This window comes from Ictidomys tridecemlineatus, chromosome 6 (genome assembly GCF_052094955.1).
Source record: "Ictidomys tridecemlineatus isolate mIctTri1 chromosome 6, mIctTri1.hap1, whole genome shotgun sequence".
NCBI lineage: Eukaryota > Metazoa > Chordata > Mammalia > Rodentia > Sciuridae > Ictidomys > Ictidomys tridecemlineatus.
This window is the reverse complement of record NC_135482.1, coordinates 158286943-158312811: the sequence shown is the minus strand read 5'-3', so window position 1 is coordinate 158312811 and position 25869 is coordinate 158286943. Positions and strand designations below refer to the sequence as shown.

Here is a 25869-nt window from a genome sequence, read left to right as displayed (position 1 = left end):
ACTTTATTTACCTTTCTGTATGCAACCTCAGGACATGTGCCAATCTGGGTCTGTTTGGAAGCAACATCTGTGTTTCTGTTTTTCAAGTACAGAAATTTTCCCCAAAGTTACACAATTTTTGAATAAAGATAAGTCTACCTTGTAGAATTTTCTCCTTCATCTACAATCACATTTCTTTTACCACCTGGGGACACAGGTTCCAAGATCAAGGGAAGAACAACAAGTAAATTCCTTTCTGGCTGAGTTCTAAGCAAAAACTTACAAAAATTGTGTCCCTTTTTCCTACCCCTTTCTCTACTTAGCTTCACAAAGGACAGGCATCCCTTTGGAGATTTTAAAGCAAATATTTTAGACTTTATGAAGAATTATTTTCCCTATTTTACATTTTTCCACATTGTGGCTCAGGCATTAATATAATATAAAATAAAATTCTGTGCTTTGGGATATTTTCTTGAGAACATTTCTTTGAAAGGGAATGACCTACTTGTCAATTCAAAAAAATTGAATCCATCTCTTCGAACACCAGAAACAAAATATATGTAAAGCCGAGCTTCTTTCCCCTCACTTTTCTGTTTCCAAATCCCTGCTTGCTCAGCTCCACTGACAGCTCAGCTGGCTTTTGAACAAGTGACTTTTCACTCAGCTGGTCTTTTCTTCGCCAGGTGTGTCTGGCCAATGTAAAGGAAAGGTGTTTTTCCTTTTAGCATGAACATTAAAACTTTTACCACATTTTCCATGGCCCAGTGTCTGTTTTCAAGGAAGCACAGACCAGCATAAAACAGAAGAGTCTGAGATTTCGCCTTTGTAGATGTTGGCTCCCAGCCTCTTAGTGCATTTAATTTAGCAGAAATCCACATAATTAAATGAGGGGGAAACATAATTTTTCTTTGATGGAAGAATGGTTTCCATGAGGAGAGGCTGGCTGATGGCGTCTCCTCTGAAGTGTTGCTGGAGAACTTGACAGCTCCAGGCACGCCTCTTCAGGCCTAGGCTATGCACCTTCCCTGGCTCCCCGGCCCTGGGGCTGAATGGCTTTCTTCTTTGAGAACATACATCTACCTAAGGTGTTTTGAACTTTTGCAAAGTCATTCCTAGTGTGCACCATAGACTATGTATTTGGCAAAATTGGAAACTTCACTAATTCTCTCATGTTCTGTGTTCCCCCAGTTGGGACTGAATTTGGTCTACGTGGGTTCCACACTTGCTTTAAAGTAACCCAGCACTGCAGCTCCAGGATAACCCTGGCATCTTTGGGAAAGAGCCCAAAGGTTTCCAGGGCTGGCTTCAGACTTTTCCTTCTGTGTCTACTCTTGTGTGTGTGTGTGTGTGTGTGTGTGTGTGTGCGCGCGCGCGTGCTGGGGATTATACACAGAGGCTTATGCAAACTAAGCACATGCTCTACCATTGAGCTCCATTCCTAACCCTTTCAAATACTTTCCCCATATTGGATGTGAAACAAATTCTTTATAAGTGCTGATCATAAGATAAAATAAATGGAGAAGAGGAGAGAAAAATGGCAGCTTGCTATACATCAGCAAGGATAAAATAGGGGTGATCATCTAATAAACCTGAACCTAATTTTCAATAACTCTCTAAGTTATTCTTGCAGGAATCCCAGTCCATTCAAGCTCTGCCGTGATCCCTTCCTGATTCACCTTCAGTGGTGCCACCTAAGCTCAACCTACTTATCCCCCCATCAATATACCCTTTCTTTCCCACCCTACAGGGCTGAGAGCTTTCTCAGGTAACCATTTCTCTTGCCTCACTTCCTCTCTCTTCACCTCCAGCAAATGGCTTAAGAGTAATGAACACTTAAAAATGTTTCCTCACCAAGAAGCTGCCAATCTCTGGGATGAAATATCAGTTAAGAGTTAATGAATCCTGGGCTGGGGCTGGGGCTCAACGGTAGAGCACTTGTCTGGCATGTGTGAGGCACTGGGTTTGATTCTCAGCACCACATATACATGAAGGAATAAAATACAGATTTACAAAAAAATAAAAAAAAAGAAAGAAAAGAAAAAAAGTTAATGAGTCCCGTATTCTGGGTTTCTGAACAAAAGACCAGACAGAAACTGTTGCCTTCAAGTGTAAGAGGGAGAATTAAGGTGTGTTAGTCAGCTTTTCACCACCGTGAACAAAATGCCCGACATAAACAACATAGAGGAGGAAACGTTTATTTTGGCTCATAGTCAAAGAGGTCTCAGTTCATGGTCGGCTGACTCCACTGGTTTGGCCTGAGGTGAGGCAGAACATCATGGCACAAGGGTGCGGCAGAGGAAAACTGTTCAGCTCATGGCTGCCTGGAAGTGTGGGGGAATGGGTGTGAAGAAGGGCCCTGAGGGAAGATAGACCCTTCCAGGACACACACTCAGTGACACCTCCTCTAACTAGGTCCCACCTCCAGCACTCCATTCTGCTGTCCATGGATCCACCCATCTATATAATAGATTAATTAATCCCAATGAGGTCAGAGCCCTCAGGATCCCATCGTGGCCTAAAAGCCCCACCTCTGAACCTTGCTGCACTGGGGACCATGCTTTCAACATCATGCTTTGAACATGGCTATTCCCAGACCCAAACCATAACAGGTGCTGGGTTAGAATTGTCTAGGTTGGTTGTTCACATCACTCATTTGGTTTGTAGACAAACTTAATGCAATAAAAATGAGGTGAAAACAGACTAAGCAGCTGGGTTTAGAATTTCTCCCCACTTGATGAGCCAGCAGGATGTGAAGAGTAGAGAAGGAAAAGCCTCAGGAAAGTTAGGGAAAGAAAACATGGTGCTGAATTGCTATGAAAGAGCGATACTTCATTAGTAGGGATGGAGTAGAAGTGTTGGGGAGAGAGTAAACTACCTGGTACAAGTCCCAGTTGCTGAAAAACAAAATTATAAGACATTAAAGTTTCATAATTTGTTGGCATTGGTATGATGTAAACCCTTTGTTTATTTAAGTCTTCATTAAAGGAAATAAATATATATAAATTACAATAAAGCAAATACAAAGATTCTGTGTGTGTGTGTGTGTGTGTGTGTGTGTGTGTGTGTGTGTGTGTGTGAGAGAGAGAGAGAGAGAGAGAGAGAGAGAGAGAGAGAGAGAGAGAGAGAGAAAATATCAAGGGAAGGCACTCAATTTTTGACACTCAAATCTATATTTTAGAGAAAGTCCACAGAGAACAATGAGGTGATACCCATATTTATACTCGGAGTCAATATTTCAGTGGAAAGAATTGAAATTTCACCAGGAATAGTGAAAGGCACACCTTCCTTCTCCACCCAGAATCCAGGTGGCAGACAGGATGGTTACAAGCTTCCCCATGGAAATGTGAAGCAGTTCATTTGCAACTCAAAGGACAAATTTTGTTTTTCTCAAATACCTTGGTTAAATTACGAGCACATTTAGCGAAGTTGGGGAAGGTGATTGGCAGCCATTTATCTGACTTGGTTTGTGTCTACTATCATGACCTGGGCAGAGACCAAAACAACAGAATTTTTAAACCTCTGCCCTGCACCTTGACTATATTGAAAATGATCTTTGTCTCTTATGCAAAAATTTATGGATCATAGACAAATGGGATCCCCCCAAAATATTAATGTGATGAACACAGATATAACAAAAGCCATAAAAGCACACGAATCCAGGCTCTGGAACCAACTTCAAGAATTTGGCCACAATTACTTATAAATGAACTTGTATAAGTTCCTTAACCTCTCTGTGCCTCACTTTCCTCTTCTGTACAATGGGGATAATCATAGTTGCTAGATCATTGAGAAGTTTGAATTAGTGTGCAGGCAACACAAGGAATAGAGATGGCATACTCAGAATCTGAATTATTATGTTATTGCCTCACTACAAGAAGTTGGGAAGGAGACTGTGCTAGGAAATCTGTATACATCATCCTCCCAACAATGAACTTTAATTAGTTAATTTGTGTGCAATCCTCCCAACAATTAATTTCATAGCAATTGTCAAACCTCTTTTCTTTACTGAAGACCAAGGAAAATAATTAAATTACTTAAGGTCACACAACTGTTGTAGAAGCAAATGCCTTTGTGGGCACTGGTTATATAAGTTTACAGAACAAAGTTATAAATACTGTTTAGATATTGTGCAGGGAATAGAGCAACATCTTGAATAGCATTTAAATAGAAATGAAAAACCAAACATGACAAAATTATGTGAAATGCATTAGTTCAACCACACACACCATTTTAAATGGGAAAGTATAAAATGAAAGGAAATGGTTACTGTTCATCTCTGAACAGAAAGTGCATGTGGTAAGTGGTATGGCTGAGCTAGAGTGTCTACAGAAGGCTGTACCTCTCAGTTTTTGTTCTGCTGCTGCTTGAATTTTGAGGCAATTTAAGAATGTATTTAGCCAACATCTCAAATATTAGATATAATCAATTTGTTGAAGAGAATTTTCTTTTCTCCTTAAAGCTATGTCTAAAGCAAAAGTTACTCTTCTCCCATGAGGCAGTTTGGATATCCAGGTTTATTGGAAGTCAGCTTTCATGCCCTTTCTGTAGCTTGGAGATTGTTATTGATCATAGTTCTGGGGTATGCTGAGGTCAAGAGAGGATCCTTCTTCCCTGAATGTCCCTATTGTCAGTTAGAAGCTTGGCCTTCATGAACCCTTCCAACTTCCACAATCAACTTCTGAGGGTGGTTCTCCCTTCCTCTTTTTGGAGATCAGGAAACTGAGGAAGAGAGATGTTATTAACTTGTTCATGTTCTCCTGTTAAATGTGCTCCAACCTTCTACCTTAGGACTATTTAAGTCCAAAATATATTTTCCTATTGGTTGGTTGAAGACAGACCCAGATTAAATAAAATTCCAGGTCAGGGCAAATTGTTGTAAAACTTCAATCATTCATTCAAATGTGTGTTTAAAAAAATGGCTATTAGTCACTCTGGCAAATATTTGGAGATACCTAACTTCAACCTCTGGGGCATAGGGCACAGGGAGTAGAAAAGATTGGCTTCAAGAACCAACCAGGACCTGAAATAAAATCAGACAATTTCTTATGGATTGACTCAAAATTCTTTGAGATTAGTCAAAGAAATCCAAAGGCCCTAATTTCTTAAATCAGTGATTCTCTTACTTTTCCCATGTGAAATAAAGGGCATGCTTTGTGCTAATGCACTATACATCCCCAAGGGTATACTCAAGACTCTGATAAATTTACTACGCCTGCACTCCTTTCTCTCTCAAGAAGATCTATCAGAATACGCATGGATCCTGAGTGGTTATTGGAGTCGTAACTTTGAATTCATATTCATTTGTATAAAATAGTACATTGTCTGCTAACTTCAGTGCTTCCACTATTATTGATAATAAACTACCTGCAATATACCAGAGAGCTGCTGTGTGTGGGAAACCTAGATGAAGCAGGTGGGGTGGGTATATATTTCCACATACTCACAAAACAGAAGTTCTGCATCTTTCTCTTCACCTTCCATTTTGTGGTGATTATTTCTTGTACTCCACTTCCTGAGAAGGAACTCACCTCGAGTTATCCAGGCTGGGCCTCTCCTCTCTGGGACACTTCACTGTTTGTCCTGTTGCCTTTCTCCATCCTTAGTTCAAGTAGTCAGTCCATTACTTCTGGATGATTATTGTGTTCACTTGTTTTCCGGAATCTTTTCTCTTTCCTTTATAGTCTTTGCATTCCATTGCTGCCAGATGAGTCTCCTCAAAATATAGTACAAGTCCCAGTATTGTCACAAAACCTTAAATAGCTACATAGACCCGATGCAAACTCCTAACCCTTGCCTCTAATAAACTTTGCTGTCTGATCCCAACAAGTGCTCCAATCTTTTCTATTCCCTAGGCCCTATACCCCAGCCCAAATACAACAGATGACTGGTACCCATGGGTCCCTTTGCTCATCCAAACTCACCTTATTAAAATGCTGCCCACTCCTCAAGGTTCTATCCATCCCTCACCTCAAAAACCTCCCTCTCAGTTCTCTAAATCAGAGATAATAATTCTTTCTCTCTGTTTTTTTTATTCTAATTTCCATCATTATCTCTAGTTCTTGGTCTTTTGCTTCCCCCCCCCACCATAAGTGTACACATGTACACACTTTTTAAAAACTTGTTTTAATCAGTTATACATGACAGCAGAATGCTCTTCGATTCATTGTACACAAATAGAGCACAATTTTTCACTTTTCTGGTTGTACATGAAGTAGGGTCACATCATTCATGCAATTATACATGTACCTAGGGTAATGATGTCTGCCTCATTCCACCATCCTTCCTACCCCCATATCCCCAACCCTCCCCTCCCTCCCCTTTGCCCTATCCAAAGTTCCTCCACTCATCCCATGCCCCCCCCATTATGAATTAGTATCCACTTATCATATATACACAATTGTGTATACACAATTATACAATTTTTCTTGACTTAGGATGGATGATATCCGGATATACCCATCAGATGTTAAAAATACTGTAGGTTGAGAATGCATTGACTACACCTGACCTTTCCAACATCCTAGCTTGGCCACACAGCACACTGTAGAGGCTCGGTTGTTCCCTAGCTGATCTCCTGATTGACTGGGAACTGGCTCCTTGAGGCTACCCAGAATCTGGAAAAAGAATGGGCTGCATTTCACTCACCCAGGAAAAGACCCAAATTCACCATTCAAAATATGGTTTCTACTGAATGCAATCACTTCCTCAACACTGTAAAGTGGAAAAGTTGTAAGTGGTACCACGGTAATTCAGAGACTGTAGTTTCCTTGTCGTTTGAGACCTATGTCCTCTTCAGTCTGTCTGCTGAAGTGATCTTGAATATGTAGTTAAGGACAATGATGAAAAGGGTGAAGGAGAAAGAAAAGATGTCTGGAGATGGCTTCTCCAGTTGTCATGGTGAGACAGCTCTAGTTATTAGAAAAATTTTCTCTGTATTCATCTGAAAACTGCTCCCTTGAAATTCAGTTTCCTAAATGTTTATCCAATTGACTACTATTTGCAAATTGTATCATTTTAGGCCCAAAGGGCTTATAGCCTACCATGCCTGCCCTCCCCACTCCATCAGGGGAATCAGCTTCGTCTCACATATTGAGAAGGAAGAGGCCTTTCCTGAGCTTGTCCACTCTTAGCACCTTCTCTAAGCTTCTTTTAGCTATATGCTGAGCACTGCTCCCAGGTAAATTACTTCAAAGGGTCTTTTCTCATTCATCTCTGGGTTATAAGATGTATGGGGGTAGGGTATAAAAAAGGTTTTTGAGAGATTTATTGGATTTGTTGTCATTCTGTGTAGTAAAACCCTGAGGGTCAGAGGCAGACAGACTCATTTTTCCATCCACATGAGAATATATCTAAGGCTCATAATTAAATCTTCAAATATTTGATGATTTCTACCCTATTTCTCTTAAATCTTTTTTTTTTTGGTGGGGGGGATTTAGTTACTTTGGAAACAAAGATAGGAGGATTGGCAAAGGATCTTAATTGAAATACCAGGAGTTGGGCTTAAGGTATTTAGAAAGAGGGGGTCACATATGTATTTAAAACTGAGTGGATATTATGACTGTTTATTATTACCAGGTTGGGAGACATTTGTTACTCAGAGCATCTGGAATATGGCAGTCTTTAGTGGTACTTCTGAGCCTACCTTTGGTCTCATAGGTTAGTCATGTGGATTAGGCTTTGTGGTGTGCAGTAACTATGAAATGCATTCATTACCTGACTTGGAACATGGACCAGGCAAATCTACCAATGTCTTCATTTCCATTCCTGTTGCCAATACCCTTATGAACTCTCTTCTGGACCATGCAATGAATGACCTCCCAACTGGAATCCTTGTCTCCAATTGCTCCCCTGATCAAACCCAGCCACACAAAACAGTGAGGGAAATCTTGCTAAAAATGTATTTCTGATCATTTTGTTCTTGCCCCAACAGTCTTATTTTCTTAAACCTCCAATGACTCTACCAACCTCCTCCCTGAAGGCCCTCCTATAACTCCATATAGAGTTGATCACACATACCCAGTCTTTACCTATTATTTATGATACAGATTTCTATAGTAGTACTTTAAACACCTTACCTCTTTACATCTCTTCCCCACTTCCAAGACTATAATTTTATTTTTGCAGTCCTCAAGCCTACCTACTGTTATGCCTAGTAATCAGTAAGTGTCTAATATCTGGTTTTGGATATTCAAATAGGATCAAGTCCAGCCTCCTCTGTAAAACACTGGAGGCCTTCCATAATCTTGGCCTGCCGCTCTCTGCAGTAGGTAATCTTGAATATGTAGTTAAGGACAATGATGAAAAGGGTGAAGGAGAAAGAAAAGATGTCTGGAGATGGCTTCTCCAGTTGTCATGGTGAGACAGCTCTAGTTATTAGAAAAATTTTCTCTGTATTCATCTGAAAACTGCTCCCTTGAAATTCAGTTTCCTAAATGTTTATCCAATTGACTACTATTTACTCTTCATGGCTGTTATTTTCTTGTAAACCATAAGACAAACCCGTTCCTTCACAGTTCTTGCATTTTTCCACCTTCATGACTCTTTCCAGTCTGTTGCTTCCATCTAGATGGCCTTTCCTCTTTCTCTGCTTGTTGAAATCCTGCTCATGTTTACAGAAACAATCCAGACATCCCTTCTCCATAGAGGCTGCCCATGTTCTGGTAACACCTGATCTTTCTTTGACAGCATTGACTGGATAGTATTTCATAGCCTTATTTGATTTCATTTCCACCTTCTTTGCACACACTGGCTTCTCTCTCCCCAGAGCAGGTTTTGGGATGGGGAGTTGGCCAGAGACATGCTAAGAAAATGTTGCATAGTGCAAAACTATGACTATATGCCTTTTTAGGGCTCTGCTGACTGTGCTGAGTGCACAGTTCTCTCCCAGGTGTGTAGATATTAGTCCCAAGTGAGTACTCAAAAACAGAGCCCAGCATAGACACTTGGGGCATGGTTAGAACAGGGTCAGGCCAAGGTCTTTCCCTAGGGGAGCAGTGAGCCAGTATACATAGCCTAGAGCTTCCCAGTTTATGTTTCCCACAGGGGAGGATTAAAGGTATGAAGAAAGATTCCTCTCACACTTTAGGGTGGCTGGGCCAGGCTTGGAGCCATCCAAATCCCCAGGATCAATGGTCTCTGGCTGTTATGCAGATGTGCCTTACAGATACCATAGGTGAGTCCTGTTAGGAAAAAGGTTGGGGGATTACTGATTTCCATAAAATTGGGGCAGATCCACAAATATGGGCAAACACACACACACACACACACACACACACACACACACACACACAGAGGAATAGGAAATGGTCCATTTGAATACAATGTCCTATCTGTGGACACAGCAGTGAAATCCAGGAACCTAGAGTCAAGAGCTGTATCCTAAACTCATCCTTCATATCTGTGTAACTTGGAGCAAATATTGAAACTTTCTGGGCTTCTGTTCCTCCTGGATTTTTTTTCTTTTTTTCTTTCTTTTTCTTTTTTTTTTTTTTTTAAAGCTGGCTTCACTTGGAGCAAGGGAAAAGCCATGATTTGAGGTTTCTATGCCCTTCCTCTACTTTGGCCAGAATGGTTCCCTTCAGTCTCCCTTTAGTCTTTTCTAAGTAGCAGAGGACCAGGTATGCCTCCCCTAGGACAGAATTCAACCACTGTCAAGTGTCTGGAGGCATCTGAAAGCTACTGGACTAAGTGACATCAATGCTCACATCCTCAGTCTATGAAGACCTGTTTTCTATCACTCTGTGCAAAGTGAGTAAATTAGTATACTTTCGGCCAAAACTTTTTCATTCTTAAAATAGACTGCTTTTCTGGCCTGGTAACTTGATCACTTGGTTTTCTGACAAAGTACAGGCTCTGGGTGAAGAAAAAGCTTTAATGACAGGAGTGCTAAATTCATCCAGTTGAAGGCAAATACTATGACTCCTCCTAGAAAAAGAACATGAACGTCTTCGGGGCATGAAATGCCATGGATGTCATCTGCAGGTGGCTTATTACTCCCCCTCCTGATTAATAGAACTGTGAGCTAATTTTAGAAAAGATAAAATACGTAGGGTTTGTGCCATTCATTTTTCAACTCAGCAAATAATTGCGTATGGTAACCATAATGCTGCTTGTTCACAAACTGTCCAGGTTAGACGTTTATGGATCACATGATCTCTACTAATAATTTTTAACTCTTTCATTCTGTGGATGAAGCACCTTCTCTCTGCCAGCACCCTGCTCCTCCAAGCTGGGTTGGTAAGGTTTCATAATTGACTCAGCTTATTCAAAACAGAGAATTGGGTCAAAACAACCTCCTGAAATCTCTTCCTTGGCCTGATAAATGGAATCTGAGCGACAGAAAGCAGCTAGCAGTAAGCAAAAGAGGTGGGCCCCAAATGGATCACAAGATCCAGAGTAGAAACTTCTAGCTCAGCAGTGATTCTGGCTTGGATATTAAATATTGGGAGTATCTGAGTTTGTGTTTTCTCCTCTGTTTTTGTGTAACTGTGGCTGATCGCAGTTTAAAGTTCTCATTGTCAGACTGGATTTCCTCCATTACAGAATCCTTCTTGGTTGCTCAGAGGCCAGCCCGGGAGGCAGTACTGTCTTGGTGATTGAAGTTCACTTGTAGTTACAAGGCACCTCCTTCAGCATTCACAGGTGCGATTTATTCAGTTCTTTGCACACACTGGCTTCTCTCTCTCCCCACAGAACTGGAAAGAAGGGTCTTTTTTAAACAAGGTGGTTGTAAAATGAATCCGGTCCTACAAGGCCTCTTCTTTTGCCATGGTGAGGACTCCTGGGCACACTCTGCAGCATATGAACACACGCTTTCGTCAATACCTGGCATACCTTCTCCATTTGTAGTCTGCAAACTGTCTTCCCTTATTGTGACCTACTAATGCTTCTTTCTTTGCTTAAAAACTTGGTTGGGTTTCTGGAATCTTCTATTTATCTCCAGCTGGGACATGGTCAAGTTGTGTTTAAACACAACCTCTTTCAAAGCTTTTACCGACCACCCCCTCCCCCCCGTAGAAATACACTTTCCTTCCTGTCAGCCCCTGTGCCATTTATCCACACCTCTCTCTTGCATTTATCACTTTTAATCTTGTGATACAGTATTTTTTTTATAGAATCCTCAGTACTCCTATATAGGTCGACCATCCCTAAGACAAAACTCTGAAATCTGAAATGTTTCAAGGTCCGAAACTCTTTGAGTACTGATGTGACATTATAAGGGGAAACTTCCACACTATGGAGCTGTTTCATGCATAGAATTATTAGAAAATTTGTATAAGATTATCTTTACACTATAATGTATGAGGGGCATAGGAAACATAATGAATATCATGTTAGAATTGGGTTTCATCCCCAAGTTACCTGATTATATCTATGCAAATAGTTCAAAATCCAGAAAAATCTGAAATCTGAAACACTTTAGGTTCCAAGCATTTCAAATAAGGGATACTCAACTGTATTAATATAAACTCCAAGAAGGCAAGATCTCCTCATTCCCATCAGGGCAAGGACTAGCTGGAAGACTTCCAGGTACTTGCCTAACACATAAAATCTAAAAAAAAAAAAAAAAAAATCCAGTCAAGATAAATAACATTATAATATGATTCTTAAAAACTAAGAGCAAAAATTTATGAAGATCAAAACATGAACATTTCAATAAAGATAGAATGAGCATTTTTTCCTTTTAATTTCCTTTCCATTTTTAATGTTTTTTTTTTCCTTTTTATCTCAGGTTCCAATATGGCCTGGCATAGTTATTGATTCTATTTTTACTAGAAATTTTAGATCCCTTTTTTATCACAGATTTTTGGTTTGCATTAATTTTGATTTCTTTAAATACTGCCTTCAGGTGTTATCTTAATTCCCGAGTGTTTTTTTTTTTGTGTCCCCTTAAATGATGTTCCTGAGATGAGCACCTCAACCTAGGCCTGGCTCTGATCGTCATAGCAACTAACAAGGGACTTTACCCGTTGTTATACACATGGAATAAGTGAATGAATGCCAGCAGAGATTTTAGATACTTTTCTTTCTTTTTCTAAAGGTAAAATGACACCTAACACAGATCCTAGCATGTCCCACAACGTTTGGACAGGCAACAGTGAAGGGAGTTTTAGCAGTCTCAAGTGGCCCCGAGGGTATAAGTCAGCACTGCTCTGCCAGTTAAAATAACTGAGCCTGAGCCTCTTTAACTGTCACAGAGCATCCTCACCCAGTCTTGTTTTTAATTCATAAGCAAATAATTCTTAAGAAGCTGAAGAGCTATGGAGGCAAAGAATCTTCTTTCACCTCCTCCTTGTGAATCATAAGGTCCTAAGAACAAAAACAACCTCTTCAGAAGCTCAGAAGGCTGGGAGTGAGGGTTCTGCTGATGGGATTCTTTAAGGAGCATAGATGCTTCCAGAGAGGGGAGGAATCAAGGGCTGGAAGACCAAGTGTGAGGACTCCAACTCTCCCAAGCACACTACTCAGCATGACAGAAAGCAAATGTTCATTTCTGTAAATTAGCACAGACACATAGGATAGATTCCTTTTCTCAGAGAAAAAAGAAATTGATCACATAGTTCATCTGTGACTAATACATGCCCTGAAGACTACAGTTGATTCCTCAGTGCATTCATCAATTTTTACCTTTAAAGACAAAAATGATTATTCATGAAATCCTTTCACAAAGCATCTCTAGAAAATAGAGTCTGTAATAACAAAATAATTCCTATGCCTTGGTAGAGGGCCCAAGAAAATAATGTCTTTGATTTGGTTACAGGAATTCTATTCAGCAAACAATAACGTTAAAGTGTTTTCTCTGGGTTCTATCCACCTACTAGTCCTAAGGGGGGAAAAATAGATTTTATTTTGTTATCATTACTATGATTTATATTTTGTCTTGTCATCAAAAATGGTTAGCCTTTATCTCTCCTGGTTCCTTTTGACCTTTTAAAAGTTAGCTAAATTAACTTTTAAAAAGAGTCTAAATAACTTAGACTCTCTAAGTCCAGGATAGAGAAGAAAATGGTTCTTAGAAATATCTTCCTGTGTCTCGGGTAGTCTTCAAATCACTTATTTTCCACTTTGGTTCTTTGCTGTTTTACTGTGAAGTGACTGAATTTCTGCTATACCTCTGGAAATCTGGGGATCAGAGATCTAGTGATGATCTAGTGATATGCTTATGTTAACAAATTATGTTTAGACCTTTCTGGAGTGTTCTTAAGTGAGCCTCCGTAACTTGTTGGTCTCTATTCCACACTTGGTAGAAACTCTGTGGCCTACTGTGTGCTAGCCACATGCAATATTCCCATAGTATCCTCTTCAACACTTAGAAGAGTTCACATGGAGAGCAGGTATTGTTAGGCTAATTCAGAAGGAATAAAGAGCAAAACTCAAGGAGATTGTTAGTTGCCCAGGGTTAGAAGACTAGAGGTGAGGCCATGGTTGGCCCACATCTCTTGCCTCTGCTGCTTACTGCTTGTCATTGACTGGGTATTGCCACAGACTGCTGTCATCTTAGAAGGGAAATTCTGCACTGTGTCTTCTCCAAGAGATGCACTGGATGTACTTTCCAATCCAATGTGTCACGTGGTTAATCTGAAATGAAATCAGTCCAAAGAAGTCACAAGCATTACTTTAACCTATTTGAAGAGACAAGCACTATCTATTCAGCCACCCATACTCTGTACACGCCTTCTCTTAGTTCTATATTTATCAGGGACATTGCTTTCTTCTCAAAACTCTCCCCTAATTTCCAGAGAAGCTTATCAGTAATAAGTTCTAAATCACCTTGGAGGAATTGGTATAAGAAAGAGAATGATTTGTTCCTACGAGAAAGGAAATGCACCAAAGTCCACATATTGAAGTCAGTGTACACATTTGCCTAATTGTGTAGGTTGGGGTTGGGGAGAGTGTGTGTAACAGAAATTAACTAATGCTGAAAATATATATCCTAATTAATCAGGAACATCATTTTGGTAAACAAGCAAACAAGTAGTCATGGCTACAACTATAATAAATAAAATGACTCAAATTTTAAAAGGTTCGAGGAAGTAAAGCAAAATAGCACATCATAGTAGTTAGTTGCCTGAATTGATAGTCCAGTCCACTGTGAGCTGCGAGAAATTTGTTAGTTTGGTCACTTAAAAACAAACAATAAAAACAAACTAATAATACAAATAAGTAACTCTTATGGTTTGGCTCTAAAATGTCCCCCCAAAGCTCAGGTGTTGAAGGCTTGGTCTACAATGCAGCAATGTTCAGAGGTTAGGTCCTGGGGAAGTGATTGGCTCAAGAGGGCTCTCACCTTGCCAGTGGATTAATCCATTGATGGATTCATAGCTTAATGGATTATTGGGAGGTGGTGGAAGCTTCAGGAGGTAGGGCCTAGTGGGAGGATGTAAGTTACTGAAGATGTGCTTTTGAGGGGCATATTTTGTCCCTGTCCCCTTCCTCTCTCTCTCTCTCTGTTTCTAGCTGCCATGACGGGAGAAGCTTTGCTCTGCCACACCCTTTCTACCATGATGTTCTGCTTCACCATAGGCTCAGAAACAATGGCTCCAAGTGACCATGGACTGAACCTCTGAAACCATGAGCCAAAATAAATCTTTCCTCCTTTTAAATTGTTTTTCTCAGGTATTTTGTCACAGCTACAGAAAGCTGACTAATACACTTTGTGTGTTCTGTATTTTCATCGATGAAATGGGCATGATAATAGCAGGAACGAATAATGTTGTAAAGATTAAATGAAAATGTGCATGTGAAGAGCCCAACACTTCATAAAAAAGAGTTCATATTAAAGAATGAAATATCTATAGCCCTTTTTTTTAGCTCCTGGTAATAGAATAATTTATTTCTTAAGTTCAAGAAGTTGGGAAAGAGTTAATCACAGTAGAATTGTCTTCAAGTTTAAAGATAGAGCAAATAATTTAATAAATAAAAAATAAGTATGACCTCAATAACTAAGGAACATGAGGCCTACAAAGCACGAGGAAGAGGACACCTAACCAATAAATAGTCATTGTAATGCAGTTGACAGCTGATCTTTGGAGCATCTATGTTCTTTTAACAATGATTAGGCTTTAAGATCCTGCTCAGTGGATTTGCATTAATCATAGAAGACACACAAGCAAAACTAGAAAAAAACAGCAGCTATCCCTTATAAAGGAAATTTAATTAAAGTGGAAAGGCCTGTGATAATGTTTCCATTGTGCTCTTCACTTAGACTGGAGAGTCAGAGAATTGTGTAAATTCTATAGGCCAATAGGCTGGTACAGAAACAGCTAGACACTGTGAGCCCCTTTGCATCCATTAGCCAAGAGAACCTGTGGCTGAGTGAATTGATATCAACTTCTCCAAAGCCATAGTGCTTCCTTCAGACCTGCACGATGCTGGGTGGCAAATGGTGTGGGAAGAACGTAGGGTCCTTTCTATAGAGTTAGACACTACCCTGAGGATGCAATAAACTCTTTAGAAATAATTCATGAAGGTGAGAAATCAAGCCCCACTCTTTTATGTTCTGAAATATTAATAAGGACCCCACCTCTTGAGAGAGTGAGTAAAATCTATTGCACAATTTCAGCCTATAGTATTTTCTTGCAAATGTGAGAGAACCTAAATTTGGGGAAGGTGGTAGACAGCTCCACAGGGAGACATTATAATGTGATCTGGGCCTGGATGGCTGCCTGATTTTAAATATGGTTTCACTATACCAGCTCCAACATGGTGCCAAGCACATTCCCGTTCCTATATCTCTCAGTTTCCCTATTCACAAAATGGAAGTAATGACAGTGTCTGCCTCATAGAGTTGTCATGTGTGGCGTGCTGTAGGTCCTAAATAATTGTCAGCTGTCATGCCCCCCCCCCTTTTTTTTACATATTTATTTTTTATTTGTAGTTGCTGAGGATCATACCCAGGGCTTCACATGTGCTAGGCGAGCGCTCTACTGCTGAGCCACAACCCCCAGCCCCAGCTGTCATGCCCCTTTTGAGTTTCCAAAAAATTATTTGGAAAAAAAAATGACAATTACCATCAAAATTCACATTTTATACAGATAAAATATCTAATAGGGTACATTGCCCTAGGGACTTCACCCATGATGGTGGACCTCACGTAATATGGATAACTCTGCAATTCCTGATTGCTATGTGAAGAGGCAGCAGGCACATTCCTCTTCACCTCTGAGTGGTATTCTCTTCCTTGGTGAAGTCAATGGCTTTTCTTTGTCTTTGGAAAGTGCTTTTGGGATCCATTTTAAATGCACTCACTGCCTTCATGTAGAGAATACAGATGCATGGTGGTTGCCCATGGGGTCTCTCCTTCACGGAGCTTAAATTCTGGTTAGGCAAAGGGCAACAACCAAGACCAAGTAGTATTTGCATAGGAGGAACTCAGGAATCAGAAGCTCTTAGGGAGAGGAAGGAAAGACTTCCCTAGGGAGTAAGGTTGAAGCTTAAGGCATCTTGAGTATTAGCTTCACTGGAAAAAATGTACAGGCAGGTGGTAGATATGGTCCCAAGAGCAGAAGAGAAAAGAAGGTGGGAGTTAAGGAGAGGGATGCATGCTACCCACCTGTAGCAAGATGAGGTGGAAAGGTGGATAGCAGCCAGGGCTGATGGAGACTTGAAGGTCACATTACAAGGTCATGGGGAGTCATTTGAAGGGTTTCAAGCTGGGGAGTGGAGCCATCCAAAGTGATATTAGGAAGGATTATTCTGGCAGCTCTGTGGGGATCCTAGTAAGAGGTGGTGGTCTCCACACAGATGTTCTTGCATTGTCTCCTAGAGATTTAGTACCAGTCTTGGGTGGTTTGGATGCAAAGAAGTAGATAGATGAGAGATATTTAAATATTTGGCTCAAAACTAAAGCTAGTCCTCCCCACCCACTAAACCAGTAGCCTATCCTGCAAACCACACTCAGAACATACTTAGTTTGGAAAAAGAAGTGAAGTGATATCTCAAGTGCAGTGGAGGGTTGTCAACTGATGTTAGTTATTGCTAACTAATCTTTTCAGCCCATTGCTTCCCAAACTGAAGGACTGTTTGACCTCCTTTCACCCTAATTAAGCTTATCATTGAAGGGCCCCAAAGTGGCCAGGAATAGCTCCAAACCTATCCCTCTAGCCAAACAATCAGCAAACAAAGATAACTTTAAAGAGTGTCAAGCCCAGTTTTATGACTTTCCTTGGCACCAAGGTCATTGCCTCCTTGGCCTAAATCACCAGACTCAATAGCCCAGACTGCTTGTTAGTTGACCTGCTGGGACCAAATGTGACTCATCTATTTACTGCAGAGCAAAGGTAACTGGGGATGCAAAAGCTGAGCACTGCCTCCCATGAGGCCACCAGTACTGGAAATGAGGGCACTGAGCTTCAACGGGAAATGTTTCCCCAGATGCAGACCCAGGATGGCTGAAGGGTACAGACAAGAAGGCACACCAGGAGGACATGAGTGAGCGCACCCACAGCCTTTAAAAATCTGGGGTCCTCGGAGCTGACTTTCAAGCCACTGTCATTATCATCTCACTGAGCAGCCTAGAGAGTAGTGACAATTATGCGTGCTCCTTATTTATAATTTGGATATCTCAGCCACATAAGAGGAATTCCTTTTTTGGAAGAAGTAAGATTAAGGGCCTCAGTAATATAATGATAACATTGGCATCATTTACTAACAGAACATTATGTTCTGAAAGCAATATGTCTTCCAGGTTCTGTACATTATCTCTAAGATCACAACTTAGAGTGTAGTTATGAGTCACCTGGGGATCTGTAAGAAACTGATGCGGGGGGGGCCCCCAGTCCAAAGACTCTGATTTAATCAATCTGGTTGGGCCCCAGGCATTGGCATTTTGAGGATCCCAAGGGACTTCTGATGTGCAGCCTGGGCCAAGAGCCATAGCTTTCATCACCACGACAGCCTGCAATGTAGGGACTCAAGATGAGGGAAATAGGGCCAGAGAGAGCAAACAACTTGCCTAAGAGCAAGATCAAGGACTTTGACCTTCAGTTTGTTTGGTCACCAAACTCTGCTCCCAAGTTACTGCACAAATTATTTAGTGAATTCTTGATTAAAGTGTAAACAGAGAGAACTCTCAGAGAAGACAAGGGAACCCAGGGCAGGAGCAGCAGCAGCAATCACTCCATGGGGACCTCGGAACTCGGAGAAAAAAGCTTCATCACCACCCTGGCACAGCCATGCCGGGTGAAGGTGGCTGCAGGTGAGAGGTCCCAAAGGAGAATAGCCTGAGGGGCAAATAACCTGGCTTTGAGGTTGCAGCATTTCCTGGACTCCATCCAAGCCCCAGGGACTGGCACAGAAGAGCTACCTGGCAGAAAGTTGAACAGGGCAGGGCCAGGCAAGGCCAGGCAGCCTCACAACACTCTGCGTTGTCATAGGGCTGCAGGGAGATGAACTTTCTCTGCTGCGGAGTGCTGACAGGTTTCCCAAGCTACCTTTGAACTCTTCTGAAATATCGGGGTGAACTCAAGAAGGTCACTCGAGTTGATATACTATGGGATGTGAAGGAAGCATCCTCAGATCCTTGTTTCTGCAATCATGAGCACCTTGAAATCAATATCAAGTGGGATTCTGAAGCAGGGCTTCCTTCCCTCCCTGCTAAGAACCCTCCAGCGCAGGGCCCTCAGCTCTCAGCCTCTTAGAAAGAAGCATGGAGCTGACAAGTCAAGGAGCTGACCTCCTTCCAAGTCTCTTGCTTCATAGGTGAACCAATCTCCCAAAGTATTTCTGGAATCATTGCCTCCAGTGGCTGTGGAAGGATCAATCCCTGAGGGGTAAGGAGAGGAGGAGAGAGGTTTCTGGAATCTGGGATGGGAGGTGTCTGGTTCTCCCGGCATGGCTTGGACTGGTCACCTCTATTCATTCATTCATTTACTCAGCACTTTCAAAGGGTTTATAGCACTGGGGAGTCTTAGAGGAGGAAGGGTTCTGACCTCCAGTAGCTCACAGGTCAGCAGGTGAGAAGCTGTCTACAGAGCAAACAGAACAAAGGAGGGAAGTACTGGTACCTAGGAGCACAGGGAGGCGCCTAGGAGCACAGGAAGTGGGAGGTAGTTTTCCTGGAGGGTCCCTGACTTGAGACTCGCCAAATGCCTAGCAGCTGTCGGAGTGAAGTGGAAGCTGGGGGAAAAGGTTTTCCAAGTGCAAGGGGCAACCTCAGCTAAGGAGCAAGATTCAGCCCCTTGTCTCAACAAAGGGTGTTCCTGGCTGAACTCCAGAAACTCTTCTTTCTCTCCATGTCAGAGGCTTGGACTTCCTTCTCTACATTCAGGCCAAAGGGCTCATTCTGAGCACAACTGAATTCCAAACTCAGAATTTTTTTTTCCCCCTAGCAGAAACATGCGATTCTGAAATCCTGCCAAAACACCAAAGAGCTCTTCCCAAGAAGGCATGAGCTGGGTAGAGACAGCTGCAGAGTGGGAGGAGAGTGGTGTTTTGAACCAGAAAACAAGAGTCGAAAGAGGCCAATAATTCACAAAGCACAGGCGCTGCATAAAGGTGTCTTTTCCACTTGATGAGGATTGTGTTTCATAATATTAAATGTCACAACCGGACAAGCAAGTAGACTTTGGAGGAAGGCACAGCTGGATTTCAGCCCTAGCTCTACCATTTAAGATCTTGGGCCACTTATGGCAGATTTCTTATTTCCCAGTTTCTATATATAATATAGGGCTGAGCATATTTTGAATCCACTTTGGTGACAATTAGGTGAGATAACAGTGATCAACACTTAAAGCTTGGCATAGAAAGTGTTTCAGCAAAGGGTAGCTGAGTTTCATGGTTCTCCTGAGCGCTGGTTCTGGGTCTAAAGAAAATAAAATAATAAGGGCTCAGTCCTCAAGTGGGCCGGTTAATATGTTGCCCCTCCCTTACCCTTCTCAGAAATGTCTGTGATGAGCTTCAGTGCTGGGGGAGACTGTAGAACAAGTCAAAATAAACCCATTACCACTACTCAAAAAAGAGCTCCAGTGGGCATGGTGGTGCTTGCCTGTAATCCCAGCAACTCGGGAGCTGAGAAAGGAGGATCCCAAATTCAAGGCCAGCCTCAGCAACTTAATGAGGCCCTAAGCAACTTAGTGATACCCTGTCATAAAATAAAAAAATAGAAAAAAAAAGAGCTGTTTTGGATGTGGCTCAGTGGTAAAGCACCCTTAAGTTCAATTCCCAGTACCCGCCTGCCTCCCAAAAGAAAAACCCTCCAATCACATGCTGTACTGTGAACTATTCTATGACATAATTAATTCCAAAATATGACATCTATTTGGGATCAAAGTGATACTATCTCTTCCTTAGCAATTTTTGCAAAGAGCAGAAACCACAAGAATAAAGGAAACCTCAGATGTATCAGGATGAGCCACTCTGCAGCTTCCCTACATTTTCTGAGACTTTCTTTACTTTTGGGATTTCCTTATTTCCCTCTCATCTTTACGTGTGTGTCTGGAATATGGGAACCTGGCTTCTAGTCATCTAACACTTAACATTTCTTCTACTCCTTCCTTAATTTCATCACTGTTCTGGGCCAGTGTTTGAGGAACAGTCCTGGACAAGGGTTCAAGAATCACTGTCTTTGAACCAGCAGAAAGTACTGATTGATAGGATTGTAAATCCACAGGAAGCATGCGTTGAGATCTCACAGGGAGACTGTCTCCATCCAGGACAGCATGGGTCACCATCAGGCCAGGTCTTCTCAGTGCCTCTCTGACCTCACACCTGTGTCTCTGTGTGATCGGGGTGGAGTGTTGAGGTGTGGTCTTCCTAGGTTTGCTGTAACCACAAACAGGGTAGCTTTGAAAAACAAACCCACTGTCTAACAGTTCTAGAGGCTAGAAGTCCAAGATCTAGGTGTCAACAGAGTTGTGCTCTCTCTGAAGACTCTGGGGCTGGGAGTCAGGCAAGGGCAGAGTCAGGGAGAAGCCTTCCTGCCTCGTTCTATTTTCTGGTGGCTACTGACAACCCTTGATGTCCCTGGGCTTGTAGATGTGTGGCTCTAATCTCTGTTTCCATCTTCACATGACCTTCTCCCTGTGTGTCCGTCTGCCTGAAAGTCCCTCCTTTGTAAGGATGCCTCATTGGACTAGGATGCCTCTACATCTAATATGATCTCATCTTTCTGAGGCTAGAGTTATTCAGCCAAATAAGGTCACCTTCACAGGTGCCTGGAGTTAGGACATCAGTGTATCTCTTTGGGGGACACAACTCAACCCACCACAGTTGTGTGCTCCTGATAACTGTCTCCCAGCACTCTCCTTCTAGCTCAAAGATATGGTCAGAGAGCATGAGATCTGGGTTTCCATGGCCCCCAGGACCATCTCTGGGAGGTAAAGAGTAGGGCTAACTCTTTGAACTGTTTCCATGAAAGCACAGGGAAAGCAGCTTTCCCAAAATGAACTTTTGGGGAGAGGGTCCCTCATGGGAACTACCTGTACTTCTGACCTGACCCTCCTGTTTCCAGGCCTGGACCAGGAAGCCCCTTCAAGCTTTTGAGTCCAGTAACCCAATCCTTGCCCTCAGAAATGTCTACCTTCCCCCCAAAGTGGGTGACCCATCTTTAGATCATTTCCTGCATCTGAAATAACCCAACAGATGACAGAGCCACCCTGAAGCACTTCAGCTGGGTGCTCTTGGCCATTTCTCTCTCCTCTTTGCACTGTGAGTGGGGAGCAATAGTGAAAGAGGCAGGTCTTCAGTCTTCATTTCTGTGCAGAGGGAGCTGTGGCCAGTGCTCTTACCACGTCACTTTATGTCTCTGTGACCACAACCTTCACCTTGCCCATTTTGGAATAATACACTTAGCAACGATGGGAACATTTTGCTTTGTTCTGCCTGTGCTGAACCTGTTTACTTCGCAAGAGAAATCAGACTGGTTGTCATAGTTATGCCCTTGGCTCCCTGAGTTGAATAGGACCAGTTTTGATGTTATCTTATATTCTTTATAATTAATTATATTATATTCTGGATCTCAGATGGTGGGTGGTGGAGCAGGTTTGCCAATGCATTCCATTACAATGCTTTTAAAATAAACCCTCGGAATTAAAACCATGTTATTATCTCCTTTTACTTTTAAATAGATTTTCAAATGTTCATCAAGTTAAAAAAGAAACATATTTAAACACTCATGGTCTTTCATTTAATCATGTTGGGAAAGAATCCAGAAGAAGGAGAGGTCACAGAAATATCTTAGGGGATATTTGCTCATATGCAAAACCCTCTGTTGGTTCCAATGTGGCCAGCTGAGGTGAAGCTTTATCAGTTCATACCAGGACAAGCTATAAGAACTTGGGACTTGTTCCCTAGCCTCCAACTACTTTCCCCTGCAGCCTGTGCTGTCTAGACATCTCAGTCATCGTGTGATGTGTCCGCTCAAAGTTTCTCAATACCTCCTCACTGATGGCAGGGTAAATTCCATCCTCCTCAATCAGATATTCAAGATGTCCTACCATCAGACTCCTCCTGGCTTTCCAGATGGGCTTAGTCATCGTCTCATTGTCCAGCGATAATACCAACATACCTTTACTTCATGCCTAGAGTTACGGCTCCCTCTGTATTCTCCCTCTTAGAAATCATTCCCCTCCTGGTGTCTGTCCAAATCCAACCCATGTCCTCTTTCTAGTGCATATGAAAGCTCAGTCTCTGCACCTGTCTATCTAGCTTGGCGAGCCATAATTTTATGCTCCATTTCCACGTACCGATACGTGAACAGAGATGAATATATTTCTAGGCAAGATGGAACCCCCTTCCTCACATATTCTTCTCCTTTTCACTGGCAGCTCCACCACCCTTCAGCTGCTCAGAACCAGAGACTTTTTGGCTCCCTTTCTTTACAAACCCAGGAAGGACTTGGTATCACCGAGACACTGTTCTCTTGGCAATAATCTGTGTGGATATTGTCTCCCACGTTGTGCACCTATTTTCCAAACCAATTTCCTTGAACAAGCAAGGAGGTAGGGAACACTGATGTCTACTGTATACCTACCAAGCTCCTCATGCAAGCATCTTCAGCCATACTGAAATGGATCTGCAAGCCCCTCCAGAAATGTTTTTGTCCATACTTTCAAATGAGGGAACTGAAGCTCAGAGAGGGTTAATGACTTTCCCTGGGACAGTTTGATGCCCGATATGGTGCCAAAGAGAGAGAGAGAGAAAAAAAAATATTGTGGGATGGAGCTTGTTAGAACAGGCTTCACAGATGCAGTGGCTGTGAGCCAAACCTTGGCTGGGTGGGCAGGAGGCGAGGAGGGAGCACTGCGTGTGAGCAGCATCACAAAGATTTCAGACTCAACGCGACAATGTGAGCATTTATGGCTTCCAGAGATTGTCCCTGATTTCCTTTAAGAAGGCAGTATTAAAGTTAATTGCCTGGTTTGGAACATGCAAACACTGAAATGTGCTAGAACGATCAAAGTTCAGAGGTAAGTGAACTTTTATGGCAGCAGGTTGAGAATGGAATAAATGCTGACTGAGGAGCAGGGGATTTATACATTAACTGCAGGTCAAAAGAGGACTCTCACCCAAGGTAGCTGAAACTGGCAAACACACAATCCCAGATGGTTTCACACAGGGGGATAAAAATGAATGAGCCAATGTGGATTCATCGATGGTAACAAATGTACCACGGCGGGGAAGGGGGGCGCGGGCAAACGCTCTGTACTTTCTACCCTATTTTTCTGCAAATCTACAACTGCTCTAAAATATAAGGTTGATTTTAAATAAATCAATTAAATTTTTTAAAAAATGTTTAAACAATTAGGCCAAGTGCTGAAACTGACCACCGTGGCATGAGAAGAGAGGAATGTGTTACCCCCTCTTGGTGTGTTGGGGTATACTCACCCTGCTCAGCTAATGTGTTGCCCTTTTATTTTTCCAGTTTGCTCATTAATGAAATGAACACTGAAGGCCTCAAGAAGTGAGACGTGGACTAGAGAAAGAAGAAAATGAAAAGGAGGAACGGAAGGATACTTCAGTAGACAACATTGAAAAATGAAAAGCTGGCTGCATGTGGAATTTTCAAAACCATAAGGATTATGTGTCTAGGAAGAGTTTTATAGAACATTTAATATATGGTGTCCTTGGGAATTATTCCTCTCATTTTCTGTTCTCGCTTCTTTAATATCTGCCACATATGGTGATGGTAAGAACTAGATTACATCAAGCATATAAAATACTTAGACCAAGAGCCTACATTCATTCACTAAAAATATTTATTGAGTGACTAATATGTGCTAGTAACCAAGGACTCAATGGTGAGCAAAACAGATTCCTGCTAGCTCATTGAGCTTAAAATCTAAGGGAGAGAGAAGTATAAAAATAAAGAAATGTAAAGAGAAAACATAAAAATAATTAATTGCAAACAGTGAAGAATTCTATAAAGGGAAAAATCAGTGCTATGAGAAAATAACAGGGCTTCTGAGTAAGGAAGCACATGCCTGTAATCCCTGCAGCTTGAGAGGTTGAGGCATGAGAATTGAGAGTTCAAAGCCAGCCTCAGCAACTTAGCAAGGCCATAAGCAACTCAGTGAGACCTTGCTCTGAATAAAATATAGAAAGGGCTGGGGATGTGGCTCAGTTGTTGAGTGCTCCTGGGTTCAATCCCTGGTACCAAAAACAAAACAAAACAAAACAAAACAACATCATCATCAACAACAACAAAAATCTCACTAACAAACAAACAACAAAGATAAGCATTTCTTTGCAACTTTTATTCATTTACATCAGACAAATCCTTCCACAAAGACCAATTGAGAAAAAATGGATAATATGTATTTTTAAAACAAATGTTTGAAGGAACACTAAAACTACCAAGGCAATAAGGGCATTAGTAAAAAGATTCTAAAAGAAGAAAATACCAAGAGATAAGATCAAAACACAATTTTACTTTCTCCTTGAAGTATTTACCAGCTCATAAATACCAGGAGATGGTTTTCAGACATCATGGGACAATATTGGACTCACGGACTGATAAGGAGAAGGAGCATTGAGAAATACTCTAGGTTTTCAACTTGGGGCCCTAAGAGAAAAAACTGGAAGTATAAAGGAAAACTGGGTGTAGATCAGCTCTCACACAAACTAAACAGTTGACGTTCCATTGGATTAGGGTGATTTGCCTAGCCCAACTGTCTGGCATTATAATTTTTGAAGAAATAACATCATTTAGGGCTCTAAACAATCTTTTATTTTTTTATAGAATAAGGTCCAGCATTCAATTAAAATACTATAGTCTATTAAGACAACAGAAAAATGACCAAAAAATCACTTAAAAACAACATATGCTGATCCATGGAGGATATTGATACTACATAGATATTGGATTTATCACACACTTTAAATACTATATTAAATAACCAAAGATGATAACAAGATGGAGACTGAAATAGAGAATTGAAATACATGAAAAAGAATAGAAGGAAATTCTAGGACTGAAACATATAATAAATAAAACTTAAATTCAATAATGAACCAGAATGTAGTTTGTTAGAAATATCTATAATGACAAAATGGCAATCCTCAAGAATACAAACAACAATAAATGTTGGTGAGGATATGGAGAGACAGTACATTCAAACATGGCTGGTGGGACTACAAATTGGTATAACCACCAATGGAAAGCAGTATGGAGAGTCCTCAGGAAACTTAAATAGAACCACTATTTGACCCAGTTATCCCACTCCTTGGCATATACCCAAAGGACTTAAAAATCAGCATACTATAGTAACATGGCCACATCAATATTCATAGCAGCTCAATTTACAATAGCCAAGCTATGGAACCAAACTAGATGCATACATAAAGAAAATGTGGTATATATACACAGTGGAATATTACTCAGCCTTAGGAAGAAAGAAATTATGATATTTGCTGGTAAATGGATGGAGCTGGAGAATATCATGCTAAGTGAAA

General features: G+C 41.4%; 3 long non-coding RNA genes across 4 annotated transcripts in view; 1 reads left to right on the top strand and 2 right to left on the bottom strand.

Annotated features, from left to right (window-relative positions):
• Nucleotides 1-2158: 2158 nt before the first annotated feature.
• Nucleotides 2159-6264, bottom strand: LOC120888442 (uncharacterized). Its single transcript, XR_013423346.1, has 2 exons — nt 5508-6264; nt 2159-2300 (listed from the first exon to the last, which is right to left on the bottom strand). It is a non-coding gene; the product is annotated as an uncharacterized LOC120888442 (long non-coding RNA).
• A 1261-nt stretch (nt 6265-7525) lies between these two features.
• Nucleotides 7526-25869, bottom strand: part of LOC120888440 (uncharacterized) — a 31874-nt gene continuing 13530 nt past the window's right edge. For both annotated transcript variants that reach the window (XR_013423345.1, XR_005732086.2), the window contains 3 exons: nt 13436-13557; nt 11434-11530; nt 7526-10770 (listed from right to left, as the gene is read on the bottom strand). This is a non-coding gene — a long non-coding RNA (uncharacterized LOC120888440). The remainder of the gene's footprint in view (nt 10771-11433; nt 11531-13435; nt 13558-25869) is intronic.
• On the top strand, nt 17775-24048 carry LOC120888441 (uncharacterized). Its single transcript, XR_005732088.2, has 2 exons — nt 17775-18175; nt 23840-24048. It is a non-coding gene; the product is annotated as an uncharacterized LOC120888441 (long non-coding RNA).